This window comes from Brachyhypopomus gauderio, chromosome 11 (genome assembly GCF_052324685.1).
Source record: "Brachyhypopomus gauderio isolate BG-103 chromosome 11, BGAUD_0.2, whole genome shotgun sequence".
NCBI lineage: Eukaryota > Metazoa > Chordata > Actinopteri > Gymnotiformes > Hypopomidae > Brachyhypopomus > Brachyhypopomus gauderio.
Genome location: NC_135221.1, coordinates 22426333 through 22451283, shown reverse-complemented (window position 1 = coordinate 22451283; position 24951 = coordinate 22426333). Strand labels below are relative to the sequence as shown.

At 41.6% G+C, this 24951-nt stretch overlaps 1 protein-coding gene across 3 annotated transcripts in view; it reads right to left on the bottom strand.

The window, feature by feature from the left end:
- The window catches only part of flt4 (fms related receptor tyrosine kinase 4), a 120584-nt gene extending 95633 nt beyond the window's left edge, over nt 1-24951 (bottom strand). The window contains exons 1-2 of one of the 3 annotated variants that reach the window (XM_077022740.1): nt 24848-24951; nt 19106-24598 (exon numbers count right to left, since the gene is read on the bottom strand). The gene's annotated coding sequence lies outside the window, so the exon portion shown is untranslated. Of the gene's footprint in view, nt 1-19105; nt 24630-24847 lie in introns of those variants that run through there. The other 2 variants (XM_077022741.1, XM_077022742.1) reach the window with 2 other exon arrangements.

Below are 24951 nucleotides of genomic sequence, written 5' to 3'. Positions count from 1 at the left end.
TGTTGGTGATGGAGAAGGGGTATGTTGGTAATGTTGGTGATGGAGAAGGGGTGTAATGGTAATGTTGGTAATGTTGGTGAGGGAGAAGGGGTATGTTAGTAATGTTGGTGATGGAGAAGGGGTATGTTGGTAATGTTGGTGATGGAGATGGGGTATGTTAGTAATGTTGGTGAGGGAGAAGGGGTATGTTGGTAATGTTGGTGAGGGAGAAGGGGTGTAATGGTAATGTTGGTGAGGGAGAAGGGATATGTTGGTAATGTTGGTGATGGAGAAGGGGTATGTTGGTAATGTTGGTGATGGAGAAGGGGTATGTTGGTAATGTTGGTGATGGAGAAGGGGTATGTTGGTAATGTTGGTGATGGAGAAGGGGTATGTTGGTAATGTTGGTGATGGAGAAGGGGTATGTTGGTAATGTTGGTGATGGAGAAGGGGTATGTTGGTAATGTTGGTGGTGGAGAAGGGGTGTAATGGTAATGTTGGTGATGGAGAAGGGGTGTAATGGTAATGTTGGTGATGGAGAAGGGGTATGTTGGTAATGTTGGTGATGGAGAAGGGGTATGTTGGTAATGTTGGTGATGGAGAAGGGGTATGTTGGTAATGTTGGTGATGGAGATGGGGTATGTTGGTAATGTTGGTGATGGAGATGGGGTATGTTGGTAATGTTGGTGAGGGAGAAGGGGTATGTTGGTAATGTTGGTGATGGAGATGGGGTATGTTGGTAATGTTGGTGAGGGAGAAGGGGTATGTTGGTAATGTTGGTGGTGGAGAAGGGGTATGTTGGTAATGTTGGTGATGGAGATGGGGTATGTTGGTAATGTTGGTGAGGGAGAAGGGGTATGTTGGTAATGTTGGTGGTGGAGAAGGGGTATGTTGGTAATGTTGGTGAGGGAGAAGGGATATGTTGGTAATGTTGGTGATGGAGAAGGGGTATGTTAGTAATGTTGGTGATGGAGATGGGGTATGTTGGTAATGTTGGTGATGGAGAAGGGGTATGTTGGTAATGTTGGTGATGGAGAAGGGGTATGTTGGTAATGTTGGTGGTGGAGAAGGGGTGTAATGGTAATGTTGGTGATGGAGAAGGGGTATGTTGGTAATGTTGGTGGTGGAGAAGGGGTGTAATGGTAATGTTGGTGATGGAGAAGGGGTGTAATGGTAATGTTGGTAATGTTGGTGATGGAGAAGGGGTATGTTGGTAATGTTGGTGATGGAGATGGGGTATGTTAGTAATGTTGGTGAGGGAGAAGGGGTATGTTGGTAATGTTGGTGAGGGAGAAGGGTTGTAATGGTAATGTTGGTGAGGGAGAAGGGATATGTTGGTAATGTTGGTGATGGAGAAGGGGTGTAATGGTATTGTTGGTGATGGAGAAGGGGTATGTTGGTAATGTTGGTGATGGAGAAGGGGTATGTTGGTAATGTTGGTGATGGAGAAGGGGTATGTTGGTAATGTTGGTGATGGAGAAGGGGTATGTTGGTAATGTTGGTGGTGGAGAAGGGGTGTAATGGTAATGTTGGTGATGGAGAAGGGGTGTAATGGTAATGTTGGTGATGGAGAAGGGGTATGTTGGTAATGTTGGTGATGGAGAAGGGGTATGTTGGTAATGTTGGTGATGGAGAAGGGGTGTAATGGTAATGTTGGTGATGGAGAAGGGGTATGTTGGTAATGTTGGTGATGGAGAAGGGGTATGTTGGTAATGTTGGTGATGGAGAAGGGGTATGTTGGTAATGTTGGTGATGGAGAAGGGGTATGTTAGTAATGTTGGTGATGGAGAAGGGGTATGTTAGTAATGTTGGTGATGGAGAAGGGGTATGTTGGTAATGTTGGTGATGGAGAAGGGGTATGTTGGTAATGTTGGTGATGGAGATGGGGTATGTTGGTAATGTTGGTGATGGAGAAGGGGTGTAATGGTAATGTTGGTGATGGAGAAGGGGTATGTTGGTAATGTTGGTGATGGAGAAGGGGTATGTTGGTAATGTTGGTGATGGAGATGGGGTATGTTGGTAATGTTGGTGATGGAGAAGGGGTGTAATGGTAATGTTGGTGATGGAGAAGGGGTATGTTGGTAATGTTGGTGATGGAGATGGGGTATGTTGGTAATGTTGGTGATGGAGATGGGGTATGTTGGTAATGTTGGTGATGGAGAAGGGGTATGTTGGTAATGTTGGTGAGGGAGAAGGGGTATGTTGGTAATGTTGGTGAGGGAGAAGGGGTATGTTGGTAATGTTGGTGATGGAGAAGGGGTGTAATGGTAATGTTGGTGATGGAGAAGGGGTGTAATGGTATTGTTGGTGATGGAGAAGGGGTATGTTGGTAATGTTGGTGATGGAGAAGGGGTATGTTGGTAATGTTGGTGATGGAGAAGGGGTGTAATGGTATTGTTGGTGATGGAGAAGGGGTATGTTGGTAATGTTGGTGATGGAGAAGGGGTGTAATGGTAATGTTGGTGTTTAGTGTACTCAAGTAGCCCAGCCCACTTTCTCAGATGACAACACACATGGGCAACTCTAGTGATGTGGCAGTGTTGTAGAGACCAAGAGTGGCATGATGAACACTATTCTGGCTAATGGCTAAGCATATTATGATGTTGCCACCACGCACCCCAGGGATACTGACGACGGCTCAGTATCTTATCATGTGCCTTTCCCTGTGCCTTGTTTTGGTAAAGTAGTAAAGGAACTTTACAACCACTGCTGCTACATTAATATTTATTTTATTGCTGTAACTTTGGGTAAGAGAGTAATGTAATTTCAATCATTTGTATGTCCTGTACATATTCAGAATTGACAATTAAACTATTCATGAAACATCTAAAAAGATTGTACTAAGACTTAAATTATTCATGTGGGATAATAAAGAAAAACATACATTTTGTTCAATAACATGTGAATGTTTTTCTTGGCATCTGTTACACCGGAGGAGTTTCCTCTCTGATCCATCACAAACCATGTCTAAACGGGGAAAGAAGAGGAACTTCACCGAATGTGAAGTGGAGACGCTCCTGAATGAGGTAGAGGTGAGGAAAAAATTTTGTTTGGCACGTTGTGGCATTATGGAAAAGCGCAAAAGGTCTGAGTGGGACAGCGTGTGTGAAGCTTTAATGCTGTGGGGTCAGAACAACGCACACTGGCAGAAAAAAAAAAAAAGTGGTCAGACATTAAGGTGGATGCACATTAATTTGACCCACTGGTTGCTCCACCACCTCTAACAATGGCACGGCATACCTGTGCGCAACATTGTGCAGGACCCCACATGCCCTCACAATACGACACACCTTCTCTGGCCGATACACGAGCATTCCCCGGTCCTGTCCAGCCAGCGCCACCGGCTTTTCAGCTGCCCAATCGCCCTCTCCACGACTGACCGGGTGCGAGAATGGAGAGAATTGTGTCTCTGCTCCCGGTCAGTCTGTGGATTACAAAGGGTCATCAGCCACGTCTTGAGCGCATAGCCGCTGTCTCATAAGTAATATAACAATTACCCATTTTTTAAATTAATTACTCTAAACTGGAAATGTCAAATGCTTTTATTTAAATGCTTTAAATTTGTTGCTTACCAAGAAGCCACCCATCACGCACTCTGCTAGCTTATAATTGTGACGATGGGTGCGGCGGTAAGGATGAGACACAGAATCCTCTTTGCAGCAGACGTCACTTTAATATAATGACATAGATCGCGCTCCTAGCGCACGTGCAACATTTAATAAACACAGATACGTGCAGACTTAGACAACAACGAGCACAGGACACTGCGCGAGCGCACATTAAATAGGCAAGCCACATTAGCCCCACGTGATCACGAGACGATTCACAGATGAGACTTATAAATCACACAACAAAATCCCAACCACGTATATCCACTGACGCAGACAAAGCACGTGGACAATGTTTACACACGCCCAAAAGGGAGGGGCCGGGGTCCTCAACGTGACAGACGCCCCCTCCAAGGGCACTACCCGTCCCGGGGTGCCAACAGGACCGAGTGCCCCGAACCAACGACGATGGGCGGATCCGACGCGCTCAGTCCTGCGTCTGGGAGGTGACCGCCCTTGGTGAAGCGTCCGCCACGGACTGCCTAGAACACCCTCCCTGGGAAGACGGGGGAAAAGACGGGAGACACATTAAACGGAACAGAAACAAACACGCAGACTGGCATACTCACACACAGAGGCACAAATGGGAACAGGGGGTTTGGCAGACACATGGGAAGACTGACGAACACTGGCACAGACAAACACATAACAGGCGCCAGGCTTCACGCCAGGAGGAGAGCGAGCAGGGGAGAGAGGTCTGGAGCTGCTGGTGCTGCATTGGGCAGTCCCCCTCCTGCCTTCGCTGCGGACTCTCCGCCAGGTGCAGCGCGGCGGGCAGAGGTGCCCGGTGCATCGCGGCTGGCGGACTGGCCGAGCGGGCCGTGTGGGTGGTCCCCTTCGGTCTCCATTTCCTCCTCCTCCTCTTCTCCCCGGCTCCACTCCATGGACTGCTCCGGGCTGCCACCCCGGGAGCAGTCCATAGCACTGTCGCTGGAGCGAGCGGAAGAGGGCGTCCGCTTCCCTCTCACAGTCTCTGCAGACCTCTCTGAGGGGGGAGGGCTCTCTTCTTCCTCCGTAGTATAGGAGCCCTTGTCTTCCTCACCCTTCTCTGCGATGCGAGAGGAGCACACGGGCGGAGGGAGGTAATCCTCTTCCTCCGATTCCTCCTTCGACTCCGCCTCCTCCCTACCATAGTCCACGGTGGAGGCGGAGTCCTCTGGAGGGTATGCCTCTTCCTCCTCCCCTCCACCGTAGTCCACGGTGGAGGTGGAGTCCTCCGACGGAGGGTATTCCTCTTCCTCCTCCCCTCCACCACGGTGGAGGCATCATACAGAGAGGGAGGGTAGGCCTCTTCCGCGTCCTCTTGCTCCTCCTCCTCAGAGTCCACCTCCCCAAACTCGCTCTCTGGGGTGGACTCGGTAGCACCGAAGACACAGGAGCCCACCCTCAGGGGCGAGAGGACGCGGGATGGAGGGGAGTGTCGCTCCCTCCAAATCCGTACCGCGCCCTGGCGGAGGGACTCTGCCAGCTCGGGTTCCCTCTCCTCTAGCCGCCGGGCTGAGGCCAGCTGGAAGGCGCACACAGGGTCTTCCTCTAGTTGCGCCAGCGGGTTCTCCTCCTCTACGAGCACGCCCTCTGGTGGCGACGCCTCGTAAAGCTCGGGGTTACTCACCCGTATGGGTGATCCTTCCCGGGAAGGAGCTGGGTGCCTCTCCTCCCACACCCGCGCTGCTGTCCGGCGGTACTCCTCCGCCAGCTCAGGTATGGAGGTCTCCCGAGCCGCGCACAGCAGGTACGCGCACTCGGGGTCCTGCATGAGCTGTGCCCGAGTCGGCGGGGCTTTGCTGGGGCGATCCGCCTTCTTATGCCGGGTGGCGTAGCCTGGCATGTCGGTGTCTCTTCGCGGCTCGTCGTTCTGTGACGATGGGTGCGGCGGTAAGGATGAGACACAGAATCCTCTTTGCAGCAGACGTCACTTTAATATAATGACGTAGATCGCGCTCCTAGCGCACGTGCAACATTTAATAAACACAGATACGTGCACACTTAGACAACGACGAGCACAGGACACTGCACGAGCACAACAAAATCCCAACCACGTATATCCACTGACGCAGACAAAGCACGTGGACAACGTTTACACACGCCCAAAAGGGAGGGGCCGGGGTCCTCAACGTGACAATAATCTTATCCCAACCATGCTGTTTGTAAGGATGTACGAATCATGGGTTGATCCAGGCCACCGTGCCACTACATTAGTAAGGCACATTTTTGCATCAGATTAGTTGCACATTTATGGAATTAAAGTGCTTTCTATTCACATAAGCAAATTCCTCCTCAGATGGTGCCTTCATAGAAACGTATGTGCAGTCGATCGCTCCGATTACATTAGGGAAACTGGCTATCGCTGCAAATTGCGCTTTAATGTTTGCCTGTTCATCCACTTCACATGGGAACTTTATATACCTAGCTGACATGCTGGCATGGCCCAGCTCAAAGATGACTGGGATATCCCCAACCGGTCTGCCAGTTCTCTTTGAAACAAGCCAGTCGCCAGGAAGCCGAGCGTTGTCAGACCTGTAAAGGAACTGGCAATGCACGACTCCTCGCGTTTCTCTCTCCAAATCTGGACCCAACTCAGCACAAGAGGACAGCTCTTGGAAATCTGAAACTGCTTATAATCCAGTCATCATCATGGGCCAAAAAATCATAATGGACACGGAAAACGCACTCTCTGCGAATTCAGCTATTAGGGATATCTTCAAGTAATACCAACGCTGCCATCTCTCAAGAACTCCAGCGCAATATTTCATGCATGTTTATATAATCTAGGCTAAGTAGAAACACGTTGAATGATTATTTCAGTAAGGCAATGAAATTGTCTGATTAATATACTGTTTAATTGTCAGATTAATTTACTTTATTTTACCCAATAAGGGCTATCCTACAATGTGGGTGTATCTCAATTCAGGGGCTGCAGCCTACGTAAACCGCGTAGACCGCAGCCCACGGTGGCCACACACTTCGAAGGCCGGGTAGGCTGCATCTCACGGCTGTTACATGAGACAGTCTAGTCTTCGCAAGACGTATGTTTGCGTGACCACGCTCTGCCCCGTTAGGTTACATACGTGTTAGTGAGCTGTCCAACATAATGGAGCCAGAAACCGCATTTTTTAATATGATATTTTAATCATTGGCATGTTATTTAGCATCTCATTGCAGTATAAATTTCCATATTAAAAAAATACCTACATTAAAAACGAATTCTTCAGCCCGTACACTAGACTCCGCCATATCGCCTGTTTACTGTTCATAGAGCAATGAATCCTGGGATATGGTGGGATGCGAAGGATACTCAGACGCGTCCTCCATTTTCGGGTTTTGAAGGCTACATTCGTCGGCCGCATAAGAAGGAGCCCACGAACTGGGACAGCCTTCGGCGCAGTGACATAACCGGCCTACAAATGCGCACTTCGTGGGCTGCAGCCCCTGAATTGAGATACACCCAATGTGTGTGTAACTGATATCTTAATAGTTGTAATTTCAATGCTTCAGCTCTAAGTGTCGCTAAATGACGAAAACACATTAGAAACATGCGTACGCCTGAAGTGAAAGTGTCGTGGGTGTACGCACTTTCTCACGTTCAAGTCACATCTGACCGTTTGCGTGAAACAGAGTACGCAATGTTTTTGTATGGACGTACCATTCGTACATGAGGCCCCAGTTCACCGTGACACCTTGACAATGAGCCACAAGGGACATTTATAATGGAAGACTAATTGTGAACATACTGCATTTGGAGGATAGAATAGCAATAGAGCATTATTCAGTCCCACCAGGATTTCGTGGGCCTTTTTTGTGATTGTTGCGGGCTAAAATGTTTGATGTTGTGGGTGTTTTTCAAAAAAATTGCGATTGCAGACACCCGCTTGAGCCCCATTAGGGGCCCATGGGCAAATCTTTATAGGGCCCATATGGGTTATGCAAAGGGGGCCCAAATATCAGCCCATCACTCACTAGAATGTCAGCTTGCATCACACATTTGGAGCACAATTACCATAATGCTAACTTGTGTCATCCAATGTGGGTCCCTATGGAGTCATGGAGGGCTTCCGGTGAGGTCTCTGCTGTACATACCTAATGCAATATTCAGTTGCTTTTCTTACTTTGCAAAACTGTTGTATAAGAGCACAGCACTAAAGACTGTATTATCATAAGTCATTTCAATCAGAGATGAGCTGTTTATAATAATACTTACATTAAAATGATGACAAATGCTTGATCAATCCTAATAAAAATGTGTTATTGAAAACGACAACTCATTAACAATTTTAACCATAAATGTCCATAAAACATATGTTAAGAGTCTTTAGAATCCTTTACTGTGTGTTGCTGAGTTGTGTAGTTTCACATCTTGTAGAGAGAGAGAGAGAAGAGGGAAGGGAGAGACAGACAACAGTACACTGTAAAAAAAAAATCCTATTTTTATGGAAAATAACTGTAAATATTTAATGTATTTTAACATTTTTTCCAATTGTATGCAAAACTTTGTAAAATTACAGACATTATTTGTAATTTGACAAAATGTCTTTTATTTTAAGTATTATGATAATAATTACCAAGTTACATGCTTTTCTCATTTTTTAATGGAAATAATACAGTATTATTTATACGGTATTTTTCTGCTTTCTTAAATTATATACAGATTCATGTATAATTACAGTAATTATCTGCAATTAAACATTCGGTTGATTATATAAAGGTTTATGTCTGTAAGAACTAAAAAGTTTTTTCTCTGTCATTTTAATCAAAATCTTATGTCTTTTGGCACTGCTGGTTTAAACATGATTTTCAATGTCAGAAATGAATGTGGTTTTCATAGTATTAGCTTACATGTATCAATACTCGTATTTTGATTGTTAGGCGTCCTTGTAATTCAGAGGATCCATTGATGTTCAGGAGAAAAATGTACACAGAACAAAATATATAGGTTCGGACATATTAATTTGCCACAGAACGTGATGGTAATTGATTTGACGAAAAAGAAAATAATTTCTGCAATTGAAAATGCTAATTTTTATGATGCCTACAGAATGAAGAGTGACTTCCTAATGCAGGGGTGATTGTGGGAAAAATTCCTGAGCCTGAACTTTTTCTGAGCGGGGGGGGATTAATTATTATAATATTTAATAATTAATCTTTAAATTAATTAATAATAAATAAGTCAGGTAATCATTATAGTGAAATAAAAAACTATAAATAAAAAAGAAAATGCTGTAACCTAAAGAGGCTGTAACCTAAACAGGCATGATTAATTATTTATTCATTACTGTTAGTAAATTATAGGATACCAGACAACTCAAAGAAATTATGCAAATAAAGTTTAAATGAATTACAAGTATTATGATTATAGTTAGTTTTTATATATAAAATTTAATACATTTAATAAATATTTTGTGTTGGTTTATTAGGACATACATTTTGTGCTTTTGTTCATGTATTACACCTTACGCCGTAAGGCGGCCAGGATGAACCAGATCGTCTGACCACCTGTACCGGCTCAAAAGAAAACACTCTTATATTTCTGATAAAAATTTAACTTAATCAGAGTAAAGATAAAATACTGAATTTATCTTGTATCTACCTCTGAAGCTCTTCCGATGTCTGAAATACAGGTGGTCTACGGGTTACGACGTTGATCCGTCGTAAATCGATTTTCGGTGTAAATCGGAACATACGTACATACTGTACGTAAATAACGTACTATACGCAGTTATCCTATCCTAAAGCTAGCCTTTTGGCCAATACCTTTATCCATAGCTGCGTTTAACTAATCCTGACGCCGCACACACCAAACACCAAGTTCCGTTTACGACGCAGAACCACTTAGGTCCAAACGAGGCTTTATACAGTAAATGGGAGATGTGTAGTAACCACGAAAAATCGTAACTTGGGAACCTCGTAAGGATCATAAGGATCATATTTCGGCCTCAAAACAGATAGCATGCGCGCGCGTGTGGTTTATCATTATGATTTGACGGATTTTTCCCCCCCTCAAATTTTTTTTCTCGCGGACATGTCGGTACGCCGGAATTCCGGCGTGGCGCCTGAAATCTATCAGGCCTGCTAATGTCAGTTCAGACATTAGATTTTTACATTGGCATATCTAAAGTATGTAACTGTAGTAATGGCTGTAGGAGATTTCTGTTGATTGTTCCATCTCTTTTTTTTTTTTTTTCTTCCCACCACCACCCCCCCTCTTCGGAGGACTATTGATACTTTATTGTTTATTCAATCATAAAAACATATATAAATTTAGCACATTTTAAATGGGGGGGAGGGGGGTATAAAGGGAGAAGAAAAGGGGGGGTGTAAAGGGGGACAGAAACAAAAGGAAGAGGGGGTTATACAGATATATAATATGTATATGGTATAATATAGTGCAATATAGTATATTATAATATAACATAATATAATACAATAATATATAATATACCATATTGCTTATAAAAAGATAGAAATGTACTTTAATCATGAACTTGTGATTTGTTTGCTACAGTTGAATTTGCTTATGTTGTGATGTAATATTTGAGTTAGTTGTGTCTAGATTAAGTCTGTATCTGTATTTATGGTAGGCTCTAAGTGTGTATCTGGGGGGATATAATATATTAGAAGATTTTTCCAGTGATTGATGTTTATGTTATTTTTTGTTTTCCAATTCATGAGGATGACTTTTTTGGCAATGACTAGCGACATTAGGATTGTTCTATTGTTTTGTGGTGTTGTGCTAATGGTTGATATGTCCCCTAGTAGGCATAATGAAGGTGTTGGATGAATTTGGGTATTTAGTGCTTGAGATAGATGAGTAGTGACTTCATTCCAAAACAGGTTAACTGGAGTGCAGTGCCACATAGCATGGATATAATTATCAACAGTGTTCTGATTACAGTGTGTACAGTTTGGTGAGTTTGTGAATCCCATTTTATACATTTTGTATGTGGTATAGTGTACTCGGTGGATAACTTTATACTGGATTAGTTGTAAATTAGTATTTGTGATAATGCTATAGTTATTATTACATATCTGTATCCAAAAGTTGGTATTAAAAGTTGATGATAAATCTTCTTCCCATTGCTTATACGGTAGGCTCATGTTAAGATTTAATTGAGATATAATTTTATATATTTTGGATAATGTTTTATTTGCTGTATTAATGTTAAGAAGTTCTGAGATTGGTGTAGAGAGGGCTAGAGTAGTTGGATTGATTTTTGAACTGATGAGTGATCTTAACTGGTGATATTGTAAGAACTGAGTTATTTCGATTCCGTAATTCTGGATTATTTGTGGTAGTGACATCAGTGTGGTATTGTTATACAGATGTTTTAGGTGTGTGATTCCCTTATTAGCCCATGATAGATAATTTAATGTTTTTTTATTAATTGTAAAGTCCGGGTTATTCCAGATGGGTGAGTGGATGGTTGGTGTTAGTGCTGAGTTTGTTAGTTTGTGAAAATTCCACCAGGCTGTCAGAGTTGTGGCCACAGTTGTATTATAAAAACATGGGTGATGTTTAATTGTTTGGCTGATAAATGGTAAATTGGATATTTGTATATCTTTACATAATGCTTGTTCTAAATCAGTCCATGATCTATCTGTACTATTAGGTTTTATCCATTTTAATATATATATTGTAATTGATTTGCAAGGTAATAATGGTGGAAATTTGGTGCCTCTAGACCGCCATACACTGTAAAAAATCTTTGTTTGCTTATGTTCTGTGAATATAAAAATTTATGTGGGCATGAAACATAAAAATAGTTACTCCAAAAACAAAAAACGAGTTGTGCCATCAGCTGCTGCATTTTTACCATTCAACTTAATATTTTGTGTTCAGTGAATGAGCATTATGGTTCTCAGTCAACATGTCAAGTCCAAAGTAAAAAACTGTGTTGGGCGAGCAATAGTGGTAGTGGTGAAACTAATGCGCATGCTCGAGAGAAGATTTTCTTGGCGCCTTCTGCACCAAAACTAAAATGAAGACCCAGCGTTTCACCGTTTATCTAGAGGACTTCAAACGTTCACTGAGTGAAGTTAATGTGGATCTTTACTAAGCTAACACAACTAACTTGGTGGTGTTTGTTGAGTTTGAATTTGAACTAGGTCGTATTTCAACATATTTTCCAAACGTATAGTTATCAAAACTAGAGCTAAGCCAACAAGTTGTTTTTCAGTGTTTAACTTTGCTATGAGTTTAGTAATGTTAGTGTTAATACTGTTGTGGTTGGCAAGGACAAGCTACCGATTAACGGTTAATTAACCGTCACGCGTTAACTGTCCGTTTGGAATTTAACTTTACCTCACGTCAGCAAACTGTTAGCATGCGGATTAACGTTAGCTACCTAGCTAGCTAGAACTGCGTAGTAATTAAGCATTTGCTGAAGCCCAATCGATTTCTAATTAAGTACTTTTTTAGATACTTTTTCCAACCACATACAGCTCCGCGGTCAGTTCTCCCGTTTCCCTGGATGTGTGTTGTATGCGTGTTAGTGTCCCCCCTCCCTTAGAACCAGTGTGTTTTTGCCATTAGCATATTGCTAATAAAATAGCATTGAGCTAACGTTGGTGTCATGGCTCATTCTTGTCCTCCTGACTCGACAACATTTCAATTTTTACTACATTTATAAAGCAGCTCTCATATGCCTGTTTGGTAATATTTTATGTTTACTTTTTGACATGCAAATAAAATGCACAATTACTTAATTATATTCTGTATACTTTGAATTTACTTCATAAAGCATAAAATGTATAGTTCAGGCAACTTGGATACTAATGAATAATTACCTGAACTAAACAATTGTAGCTGGAACAACATAAAACATTTTGTTGGACTCACTAGGTGTATTTAGTTAATATATAACATTTTGTTGGCTCAACTTATTTTCTTTAATTAGACTGAATTCTGTAGTTGTCAGCAGAACTTAAAATTTGCAATTTGCAGAGCTTAAATTAGACCAACTAAAAAAATTAGGTGCAACGGGTCACTAAGATTTTTTTAGTTGGTGAGACTTGAAATTTTTTACAGTGTATGATTTCGAGTTCTGTAACGTTGTGAGTTTGATTCTAGCTGGTTTATTTTTCCAATAATAATCAGTTATTGTGGTATTTAAAGTCTGAAACCAAGTGAGTGGGGGCTGAATGGGAATCATTGAAAATAAATAATTGATTTTTGGTAATATTGTCATTTTAATCGTAGCAATTCTGCCAGCAAGTGAAAGAGGAAGTGTAGTCCAGCGGTGAAGATCGTCACATTGTTTTAGTTAATGGATTGTAGTTAAGCTTGAACAATTGTGACAGCTGGGGAGATATCTTTATACCCAGATATGTGATGTAATTACTACATATTGGGATAGGTAGTGTTTTCAGTTCATTATCACATTTATTTATATTTATTGGGAGAATTGCAGATTTTGACCAGTTAATTGAGTACTCTGATATTATTGAATAGGTTTCAATTGTTTGAATTGTTTTTGTTATTGAGATATGTGGTTTTTGTAGAAATAGTAAGATGTTGTCTGCATATAGACTGATTTTATGTTCCATGTTAGGTGTTTGGATTCCTTTAATGTCTGTGTTTTGTCGTATTGCTGCTGCTAGTGGTTCTATGAAGATAGAGAATAGATAAGGAGAGAGTGAGAAGATAGAGAATAGATAAGGAGAGAGTGAGCATCCTTGTCTGGTCCCCCGGTGTAATGTGAAAGTTGTGATATTACCCCCTTGGTGTTGACTGTAGCCTTAGGTGCAGTGTATAAGATCTGTATCCAGTTAATGAATGATTCTCCAAATCCGAGTTTATACAGTGTGGTAAATAAGAATTTCCAGTTTACTCTGTCAAAGGCTTTTTCTGCATCTAGCGTTATAATTGCTGTTGGTATGTTTTGGTGTGAGGTGTAATCTATTATGTTCACTAATCTGCGCATATTTGTGGATGAGTGTCGACCTTTGAGAAAACCCGTTTGATCAGGATGTATTAAATTATGAATTACTGTTTCTACTCTGTTGGCTAGCGCCTTGCTGATTATTTTTGTGTCTGTATTCATTAATGATACTGGTCTGTAGCTAGATGGTTGGGTTGATTGTTCCATCTCTATTGAGATCTGTTCTTATTTTAGTTCTTGTGCAGTCAATGGCAATAGAAAATGGCAGTTTGTTTGGGTGCTGGACTTTTAAAAGAAACATTTCTAAACACTGGGTCTATACTTGAACATAACCAAGGAAATAACCTGTAACACACTGAGAGACAGATGAACTGATATACTGGTAGACGTACATTGTAATGGAACAGGCTTTTAAACTTAAAAATGTGTGAGCCTATCGTTACACACTGGAATAAAAACACAAGTTGAACAACCACTTAAATATAAATGTTATCTCTAGGCTAGGGGCATAAACGTGATTTGAGCTCAACGTATTGCTTTTAACCATAATTGGTTAATCTGACTGTCATTCAGGAAACTGGCCAATGACAACTGTTCGCGCCTCTCAGGTCATGTTTGAAAATTTCAGCGAGTGTGGTGACGGTGGACATTACGGTCGGTCAGCCTACGAGCTGTGGTGGCTAGCTACATGGATTATTTTACATCTGCCTGCCAAATTATTATTTTGAGCGGATTATCATTGGATGATTCAACAAAATAAGATGGAAACGGGGTACAGAGGAAGAAAATTTAAGTGAAGCATTATTGGTGACATCAGGTAAGAAAACGTCCTTACTTTATGTAAGCCAACGTTAGCTAGTTAACTAGATAGTTAACCCAGTTTAAAAACACATTTCACTTGAATGTTTCATTTGATAAAAATGAAAACAATAAAATATTAATATCTAATATTTTCCAATGCTTTAAAATACTTTAATTCGGTCATAACTAAATCTAGCAACAGCTAGTTACTCAAATTCGGTCTTGGTCTCATTTTGAATTGGTTTTAATGTGAGGTGAACCTTGAAATGGTTGAGCATTTTTCTGAGGTAACGTTAAGTCTAATTTGCTAGGAATGTCGCCGACTATTCTATCGCTAACGATTAATATTTACATTAAATGATGTACAAATCAATGTGCTTAACAGTTCAGCTTTCTCCATATGCCACTGATGTCGCATGTTGTAGTTGACGTAATTTCTACATTTTTAGCACTCTGGATCTGGATTTTGAGCGGCAGACATTAATGGGGTTTAAAAAATCCGCCTCCATCACGTTCTGCGTGGCTGAATATTGTACCGTCCGCCAATGGGCAGCGTCGAGGGGTGGAGTTTACAGGCCTCCCAGCAGGCCCCGCGGTGAGTTCCCTGTTTCCCTGGATGTGTGTTGTATGTGTGTTAGTGTTCCCCCTCCCTTTCCCCCTTAGAATCAGTGTATTTGGCACTTGTTTATGCTTTTAGCGTGTTGCTTATAAAATAACAGTTCGCTAACATTGGTGTCATGACTCATTCTGGTCCTTCTGACTCGACACCGTTACAATATGTAATGAATATGTATAGACTTAAAACTGCAGCATTTTTTTGTCGAAACCTTTCCAGATTAATGGAGAAAATCCTATGCAATTAAAATTCATGTTGCTGCTGGACCACTTCTCAGTTAAGCTAATGCAGATCTGCACTGAAGAAAGAAAGGGTGAAGGAGACCAGGTATGGTTTGTGTAAAAAATTAAAACACCATTATTGGGATCATTGTGAAGATTTTGTCCATTGCATTTTAACCCTTAGGGAATTGAGCAGGAGCGCAACACAGCCCAGAGCAGGAGCGCAACAGCCCAGAGCAGGAGCATCACAGCCTAGCTCACAGTACAAATCAATCTGGCCATTATGTTGAGGTGAGTGACTCTCATGGTAAATATTTCAGCTCATAAGAACTATAATATTTGTAATGTTATTGGCACAAAATTAACAGCAGCTAACTTTGGATTTTGTCTGCAACTTTTTAACAGGCAGACTTCAGCTTTTCACTTCTGAGAGGCCAATGACCAGATCCTGCAGATTTCTTCTCTGCAACATACGGAGAATACAACCCTTTCTTTCACAGGAAGCTACCCAGGTGCTTTTACAGTCTCTCATCATCTCAAAGCTGGACTACTGCAGGCCTGATAGTTTTCAGGCGCCACACCGGAATTCCGGCGTACCGACATGTCCGCGAGAAAAAAAAAATTGAGGGGGGAAAAATCCGTCAAATCATAATGATAAACCACACGCGCGCACATGTTATCTGTTTTGAGGCCGAAATATGATCCTTATGAGGTTCCCGAGTTACGATCTCCCATTTACTGTATGAAGCCTTGTTTGGACCTAAATGGTTCTGCGTCGTAAACGGAACTTGGTGTTTGGTGTGCGTGGCGTCAGGATTAGTTAAACGCAGCTATGGATAAAGGTATTTGCCAAAAGGCTAGCTTTAGGATAGGATAACTGCGTATAGTACGTTATTTACGTACATACATGTACGTATGTTCCGATTTACACCGAAAATCGATTTACGACGGATCAACGTCGTAACCCGGGGACCACCTGTATTTCAGACATCGGAAGAGCTTCAGAGGTAGATGCAAGATAACTTCAGTATTTTATCTTTATTCTGATTAAGTTAAATTTTTATCAGAAATATAAGAGTGTTTTTTTTGAGCCGGTACAGGTGGTCAGACGATCTGGTTCATCATGGCCTAGGCGTGTGGTTTATCATTATGATTTGACGGATTTTTCCCCCCCTCAATTTTTTTTTCTCACGGACGTCGGAATTCCGGCGTGGCGCCTGAAAACTATCAGGCCTGTGTAATACATGAACAAAAGCACAAAATGTATGTCCTAATAAACCAACACAAAATATTTATAAAATTTATAAAATTTTATATATAAAAACTAACTATAATCATAATACTTGTAAATCTTTTAAACTTTATTTGCATAATTTCTTTGAGTTGTCTGGTATCCTATAATTTACTAACAGTAATGAATAAATAATTAATTATGCCTGTTTTTAACATATTGTGTCTAATCTAAATCTTTAGGTTACAGCATTTTCTCAGAATATTAATAGAAATTAGTTTTTTATTTCACTATAATGATTACCTGACTTATTTATTATTAATTAATTTAAAGATTAATTATAAAATATTCTAAATACGGTACACTAACACCCCCCCCCCCCCCCCCGCTCAGAAAAAGTTCAGGCTCAGGAATTTTTCCCACTATCACCCCTGCTACTGCAACTGCTTACTTATGGATCTTTCTCTATGGGTCATTAGACCTCTACAACTGATCCAGAATGCAGCAGCACGACTGGTCTTCAATCTCCCCAAGTTCACATGTCACTCCAGTGCTGCATTCTCTTTACTGCCTTCCAGTAGCTGCATACATCAGATCTAAAACCTCGATGCTTGCCTGCAAAGCCAAAAATGGACCAACCCCTCCCTACATGATGGCCATGGTCAAAGCCCCATCCAAACCTTGAGTACTTTGAACCTCAAGTACGGCTTGGCTTAAAATGCCATGCTTAAAGTCTCACGGAAAACAAACTTCAAGACCTGTCCTGGCGCCGAGATAGTGGAATGAGCTTCCATTGACTGTCCAGACTGCAGAGTCCTTAGCAGTCTTCAAATGACTGAAGACTCATCTGTAGAACAGACTAAATCTCTAGCACTTGTCATAGTTGTTTCCGTTGTATGATATAGTACCTATGTGAGTTTGCATTTCTTGTAGGTATCCATTTTAATTTCTGTAGTTTAGCAATAATCAGCCTATGTTTTTGTGTACTTCTAGGTATTTGCATTGATTTCTGTAGTTTAGTAGTATTCTGGTTCGAGGGTATCTTGAATTCTGACCTATCTATGTACTATTTATAATGAATTCTGTGAACAGATGGCAAAGCACTTCGTCTGCTAAATGCCCTACATGTAAATGAGAAGGAGTGTATCTTTCATGTCACATCAGTGTTATGTGTTTGTAGTTGTGTTCAGGCTACTGATATTGGTGATGGAGAAAGACACTGAGTACAGTCCTGGGGATTTAAATGATTAAAAGTGATGATAGAGGACATTGAGGTGCTCAACATTGGTATAATATACTTTTTCATTTGTATAAAATAACTTTGCAGTTTGCATTCCACATTTGAGTTTGTCCTGGAAGTCACGATGAATATGGACAGGAAAAATCTGTAAAATTACGGTACTTCTCTGCAGAACTTTTTGTGCTTAATTGTACTAATTCAGGGAAAAGTTGTAAAATAAAGGTATTTCTCTGCAAAACTATTAGTGCTGTCACTTTATTGAAAGTGCTTAATTGTAATAATTCAGGGAAAAGTTGTAAAATAAAGGTATTTCTCTGCAAAACTTTTAGTACTGTCACTTTATTGAAAGTGCTTAATTGTAATAATTCAGGGAAAAGTTGTAAAATAATGATATTTCTCTGCAAAAATATTAGTGCTGTCACTTTATTAAAAGTGCTAAATTATAATAATCCAGGAAAAATCTGTAAAATAACGGTATTTCTCTGCAAAAATATTAATGCTGTCACTTTATTAAAAGTGCTAAATCATAATAATCCAAGAAAAATCTGTAAAATAACTGTGACGGGCAGGTGTGAGCAACTAAAAAGGAAGCGATCACGCCAAGTCTCAGGGAAATAGGATGGTTTAATAGAAAGTGTGCAAACCAAAAACCCGTGCATGGTTCCAGATTAAGGAAATAATAACCAGCAGTCAACTGGTACAAAGACAAGACATAAATAGACGAACAAACAACCCTCAGGTGAGACGGATCACGGGTCCCGCCCACCTGAGGGACGAACATCACGTGACCAAAAACAGGACCACTGCCGCTGTAACCGGGGGCGACCGGTAGGGGGCCCCCCCACAACGTGACAATAACGGTATTTCTCTGCAGAATGTTTAATTAATTTTTCTGTAAATTTATTGTTTTTCCACTTAATTTAAATCAGGGTTTTTTACTTTAAAATTAAAGTTTTTGTTTGGCAGCCGCTGCTGCCAGTCGTTTACCGTTTTTTTACGATTTTTTTTTACAGTGTATTAATTAAAGCACACAACAGTAACACTGCAGATTATGTAAACCACTTTTAGCAATGATAAACATCCTTCTCTGTGAATCTAAAACATGGTAAAGCATAAAAATCCTGTTTGTACTATTGAATTAGCACACTAGGCCTGTTTAATGGGCATGCATTTTCTGCACCACCTGGGTCCTGACCATAATACACTGTACAGAACTCTATGAAGGCTCTTGCCAGCTTCTAGTTTGCACAGGATAATAAAATCCTGACCAGTACTCCAAATATACTACACAATTCATTAGAGCTGCTGCAGTTACTCAAAATTTCCAAAGACACTGATGTCTAACACTTTAATCACCTCTTGGGGGAGATTTTACAAAGGCCAAGTGATGTGTTTACAAGTTAGGTGTACATAAAACATTTAAAAACTCCAATATAGGAGCTGTCAGGGTTTTGGAAAGTAAAAATGACAATGATTTTCACATGCCTTCATAGCCACATTATCACAAACATGTAACTCACTATTGATTACTTACATCTGTTCTGCGTTCCTTTTTTGAAAGTCTCTCTGCGCTCTCAGTGCACAGTTTCCATCATGGTCATGAGCATTGGTAAACCACTTTGAGACAGCTCTCTCAACATCTTCTTTAGTTAATTCTGAAGATAAGCATTTTGTTTTAGGGCATCTACAAAACAAAATTTAAAATTCAGATAGAATAAACTGAGGCAAAAACAACCACCACATGTTACTTTACAGAGCACCAAAACGAGAAAACCACTATCTAACTTGGACCCATTACAAGAATGATTAGTAGCTGTTTATCCATAAGACAATACTCTTTTCTGCTATACACAAGATTTTCTATGGTAGGTTAGGACTACGATCATTTGTTTTTCCCCTCATACTGGGATTAATACTACACAGCTCTACCTTAGAAATTGTTGAGGGCTTTAAACTTCTACCTACCACTTTAGCCCAGCGCGTTCGTTTGATGGGAAGGAGATAACAGGAACAACCATACCAAAATTATAGCAATACCAAAAAGGCCTTTATTAAAACAGAGATATCTCTGGGGATCTCACATCCTAACATTTACATCAGAGAGACCCAACAAGTGTTTGTACATGCCGTCTTTATATATGATTTCTCCGCCCCCAAACGCTTAGATCTTCTTCTATACCTTACATGGTGTTGTTGTTCGAGCAAACATGATTTTGCTGTTCAAGCAGACATGATTTTTCCATTTGTTTCAACATATTAGAATATCTGTCCAAAGGGATGCGGTCATACACCGGTATGTTGTACTTCTCCTTTATCAGTCTAACACTGCGGTCCTCAAATTCCCGTTGACCAGGTCATCTTCCCTTTGAAACTCCTCACACATCATGATTTCCTAAGGCCCTTCTTAGGGTTTAGAGCTTAAACACATCTAATGCAGTAGTTATATTTAATTACTATATTATGTTAATGGTAAGCAAAATATATTGTTGCTAATGCTAGTGCTAAGCAAAAACCCAAAATCACAACAAAATGCAGTCATTTGTATTTGGTATATTTAATGCCTGTTCTGTTCAAGACACGACTTACTATTAACTGTAAAGGTTTATCACAGGACAATTATCTTTTCTACCAAAACGTTAAGCAAACATTCTCTAAACCTAACTAGCTAGCTAGCTAACCAAGGTGACCACTTAGTTCTAGTGTTTGCTGAGATAGGTTAACTCACTATCTTAGGTTAGCTAGCCTAGCAACATCGAAATTTGCACTTATGTCTTAGCTGATCTAGGAAAATTAATTAACTAAATCTAGGTGGGTTACGTCGAAAATGTGTAAACATAGACATTTTAAACACTATATTTTCCCTACAGATTATTCTTCTTAACAAATGAACGGCCATAACAAATGAACGGCTTGCGTTCTACCTTTCAACGCTAACGGTTGTTTTAGCTATCAAGCTAGCTATTTAACGTAGCTAGGTTTGAATTAAATATAACGTCAGGCATTATATCCTCAGATATCCTCTTTCTTTCTTTGTATATTTGTTTTACACATTGATAACCAAATTAGAGAAACCGGATAAAAAGTAAATTTCTCACCTCAGTGAATGATATCTCCAACGGATATAAAAAATGGCTTTCAGTCAGGCCAGTAGAGGTGGGCGGATCGATCCAAATATCGATAATATCGATACCAACGCTGGTATTGATATTGAACAATACTTGTGTAAAAAGATCGATACTCTAGCTTTTTTTCTCTCCCGCACGCACCGACTGCTGTGCACGCGAATTCATCAAAGTCTCCTCTGTCTGTAAGAGCAGCGCTGCGTCACACAGCACAGAGCAGCGACCCGCCCCCCTCTCCTCTTTTGTTGTTGCATTGTCACCTGGCTCAGCGGCACCAGCCAAACAGCCATGCAGGTAGGCTCAGCCTGGTGACGAGAACTTCACCAGTGTTCTTTGTTATCTGGACGACCTCATGGTTTTTGCCCCCACAGAGTAGATGGCGTTAGAGCGGTTGGAAATGATCTTTTCTCGCCTTAAGGCTCATAACCTCAAGTTACCACCAAAGAAATGCAACTTTTTGAGGAGGTCTGTTAAATTTCTTGGCCATGTCATTTGTGACGCGGGAGTACAGACTGATCCTGGGAAGGTGGACGCTATTAGTCGTGTTCAGAAATCTGATCTGATGGAAAATGATGGCGTTACACCATCACAGAAAAAAATTAGGTAATTTTTAGGCATGGTGCTTTATTACCAGCATTTTATTGAGGATTGCTCAGCTAAAGCCAAACCTCTGTTCAAGCTGCTCTGTGGACAGAAAGATCAGGGTAGAGCCCATAAAACGAGACGACCTTACAAAAGAAATCCTGTTGTCCATGTAAAGCTTTCTGCGGATGACTGGACTTCAGAGTGCCAGAATGCTTTTGATATCTTGAAGCATGACCTCACACACAGTGTCACCTTAGCTCATCCGGATTTCAATGAGCCCTTCATTCTTGCTGTTGATGCGTCCTTCGATGGAATTGGAGCTGTTCTTTCCCAAGTTCCTCCAGGTGATACTGTTGTAAGACCAGTAGCTTTTGCTAGCAAAACACTGTCTCGGTCCCAGTTGAATTATCTGGCTCACAAGCTAGAATTCTTAGCTCTGAAATGGGCTATTTGTGAGAAATTCAGTCATTGGCTACAAGGGAGGCACTTCACTGCATGGTCAGACAACAACCCCTTGACCTACATCCTAACAAAACCCAAGTTGGATGCCTGTGAGCAAAGGTGGGTGGCCAAACTTGCAGCTTATGACCCAAAAATGGCCATCATCATCCTCATGAACGTCGCTGGACTGTTCGACAGACCCTGAGGCCAAAGATCGGACACTTCACAGGCTTCCAGGTCTAATTCTTGCAGAACGAGCTTGTCCAGGACAGCTTTCACTTCTTCACTGGATCTCAGTGATGGAGTGTCAAGGAGATGCTGAGAGTGAGCTTGAATGCTAACAGGTTGAGATAGATCCTCCACAGCAATACAAGAGAATACATCTGCATGTCTTTTAAGTGTCACAACCTCACTTGTGGGATTGACAAGCTTCATAGGCAGCCATCGATCTCCCCACATGGGTGTGATGACCCTTCCAACCAGGACAGATTTTGGCCTACTCTTTGATTGGGTTGGCTCAACAATCACAGTGCTGCCTACTGATATAGGTGTTGAATCAGGAAGTTTGCCCCAAACGAGGTGCTCACATTGTGGTTGTAAGGAGATGCACTGTTTTAACCTCAATGTACCAATCTTGTCAGGCACACACTCCCCCTTCCATCTTTCTGTGTTAGAAATGAGAGAAAGGAATCGATGAAAATCATCATCATCTCCAACACCACTGGCCCCTGACATCACACGTCAGTATCCCTCTGTCTTGCGCATCAACTGTATGAGTGTCTTGATGGCATTGGTGCCCAGTATCATGTCATCAGTTTGACCAGGGACTACCAGGACTGGGATGAGCATCTTGCAATCATAAACAGTCAGCGTCACATTATACAAAGCCTTTGGGGTGACACGTTGTCCACCACAGCCGATTATGATGATGTCATCAGCAGGGTGCTTCTTCATAGCAGGATCGTGCTGCAGAAGACGAGACTCCGCAGACTCACTCAATGTGCACGCCATGGAGCCACTGTCGATCATCGCTCTTAAACTGACACCCCCTGTTGCAGTAACTGTCGTATAAAACAAACTGTCTGATTTTGAAATCTTGTGCAAACTTTGAAATATGACTGTCTTATGTGAGGGCACAGCTGAACTAAGGGAACTATACACTGACTGAAAATCATCTGAAGCGTCGGGAGGGAGGGTCACTAGTAGGATCCGCACAGTCCTCCCTTTGATGCAGATCCACTAGTTTTCCGACACTTGAGAGGTAAGTTGATCCCTCTTTTCTGGGCAGCGGTTCCTGGAATGATCAGGTGAGTAACACTGAAAGCACAACCTATGGTTACGACAGTGAGTAAAGCCAGAGTGTGCAGCATCGCCACACACTGTACATGGCATGTTATTCAAACCATCGATTCTGGGATGTTTCGATGTCCTCTTGCTGTTTGAATTTGTCTGCACTGAAGATGACTTTTCTAACAAAATTCTCTCCAACATGCCAAGAACACGTTCAAGAGCTGAGGATTCACTCTTGGGTGGTGGAAGCTGGGGCTCCACTGGCGATGACAATAGCCCTTGAGACATTTCTGCTCTGTTAACAGACATCACAGTGGGGACTGCAATGGTAGGATTACTTTTCAAACACGTCTCAGACTGGTACTCATCTAAAACATCTTGAACCTCTACGGCAGACCATTTATCGATTGTCTTTGACCTGAATGTTAAGGCAAGCTCTTTGGAAGGACAGTGTCTGATGAACATGCGTGTCACCTCAGCACTCGGGCAGTCAAATGATTTGCCCTGTTCTTTCAATCGGTTGACAGCAAGGTCCGCATCCTGGTTGAGCCTAAGCCAATAATCATATGCACCTTCATCAGCTTTGGGTAATGTAGAATAAAAGTCCGCTAGCGGCAGAGGAGAGCACGGGGCAGTGTCAAAGTGCTTGCGTAAAAGACTATATATGGCCTCAGGATTCTTTACAATATCAATCCCACTATTTCTTGCCCAAAACCTGACGATGTCCTTTGCTCTGCCTCTGAGACGAATGAGCATCTCTTCAGCTTGTTGCTCTGTTGCAATGTCCCCTTTTCTAATGTAGTTCCTCATAAGGTCTTCCCACTCACGCACTGTAACAGAGTCTGAGCTATCCCCTCTGAAGTCAGGTGGGTCTCTAACCTTCCTGTGGGACACGATCTGTTTGTGTGATCTATCTAAACTCTGCATATGCGTGACATTTGGCGTGCTTTGTCCATCCGGAGCACCAGTAGTGACAGTTTGTGGTGGACTAAGGTGAGTAATGATGCTGCTTGCTATTTCCCGGCCAATGTGTTTAATCACATCATTCATTTCACTAAGCACATCATTGGACTGTGAGGCAGAGTTGGGGGTGGATGTGTTATATCTCTGAGGTGTAGGTGCAACGCTAGGACAGTGCTGCGGAGTCATCCTGCTCTCACTAGCTAAAGGAACTCCCACTGGAACATCACTATTTTCCAAAATACGTGCACCATTCCCCTGAACTGGACTGTCAAACTGTAACATCATAGGAATCCCCAAAACACCTCTGCCCCTTCCCACACTCGTGACTATGGGTGTGTGCATTTTTTCATGTGTAAAATTCATCACAACACTACAATCAACAGTAAAACTCACAATAATGTGCAATGTGAAGAAAAAAAAAATCAAACTTGATAAATTATAATGCTGACTCAATATTCGTACTACCAGTGATTGTATTAGTCCATCTACACTGTGCATCTGGTTCCACACGGAAATATGGCGGTCCCGGTTCAGCATGTGATCATCAAAGACGGGTTCACGGCACCAATGTGACCTCTTCGTTGGGTGTTCGACCGCCCTGCTCAATGAGGATGAGGATTTATTGCCTGCAAATGAGCGTAGCGACAGTACAGCGTTGGTCTGGCTCGGTCGGCAATACAGGCTAAAAGGATAGGCTAACGTTAGCATAGGCTAGCTTCGTGTTGGTAAATCTAAATGTGTTGTGCAGAGGGCAGTTGACTTTTGATGCATGTAATTTAAAACAGCATGTATAAAAGTGCATATTACAATGCTACAGTACCACTCACAACGTTTATTTTACGTTTACTGGGCCCAGCCTGTGGAGCTGTACTTACCACGGCAGTGTGCAGAGCATTCTACTGCTGGGCTGCCCCGCTTCCCGTATTTATATCGAGCTGCAATACCCGACCGACCTGCAGGTGGTGCCAGCCCATTTAGC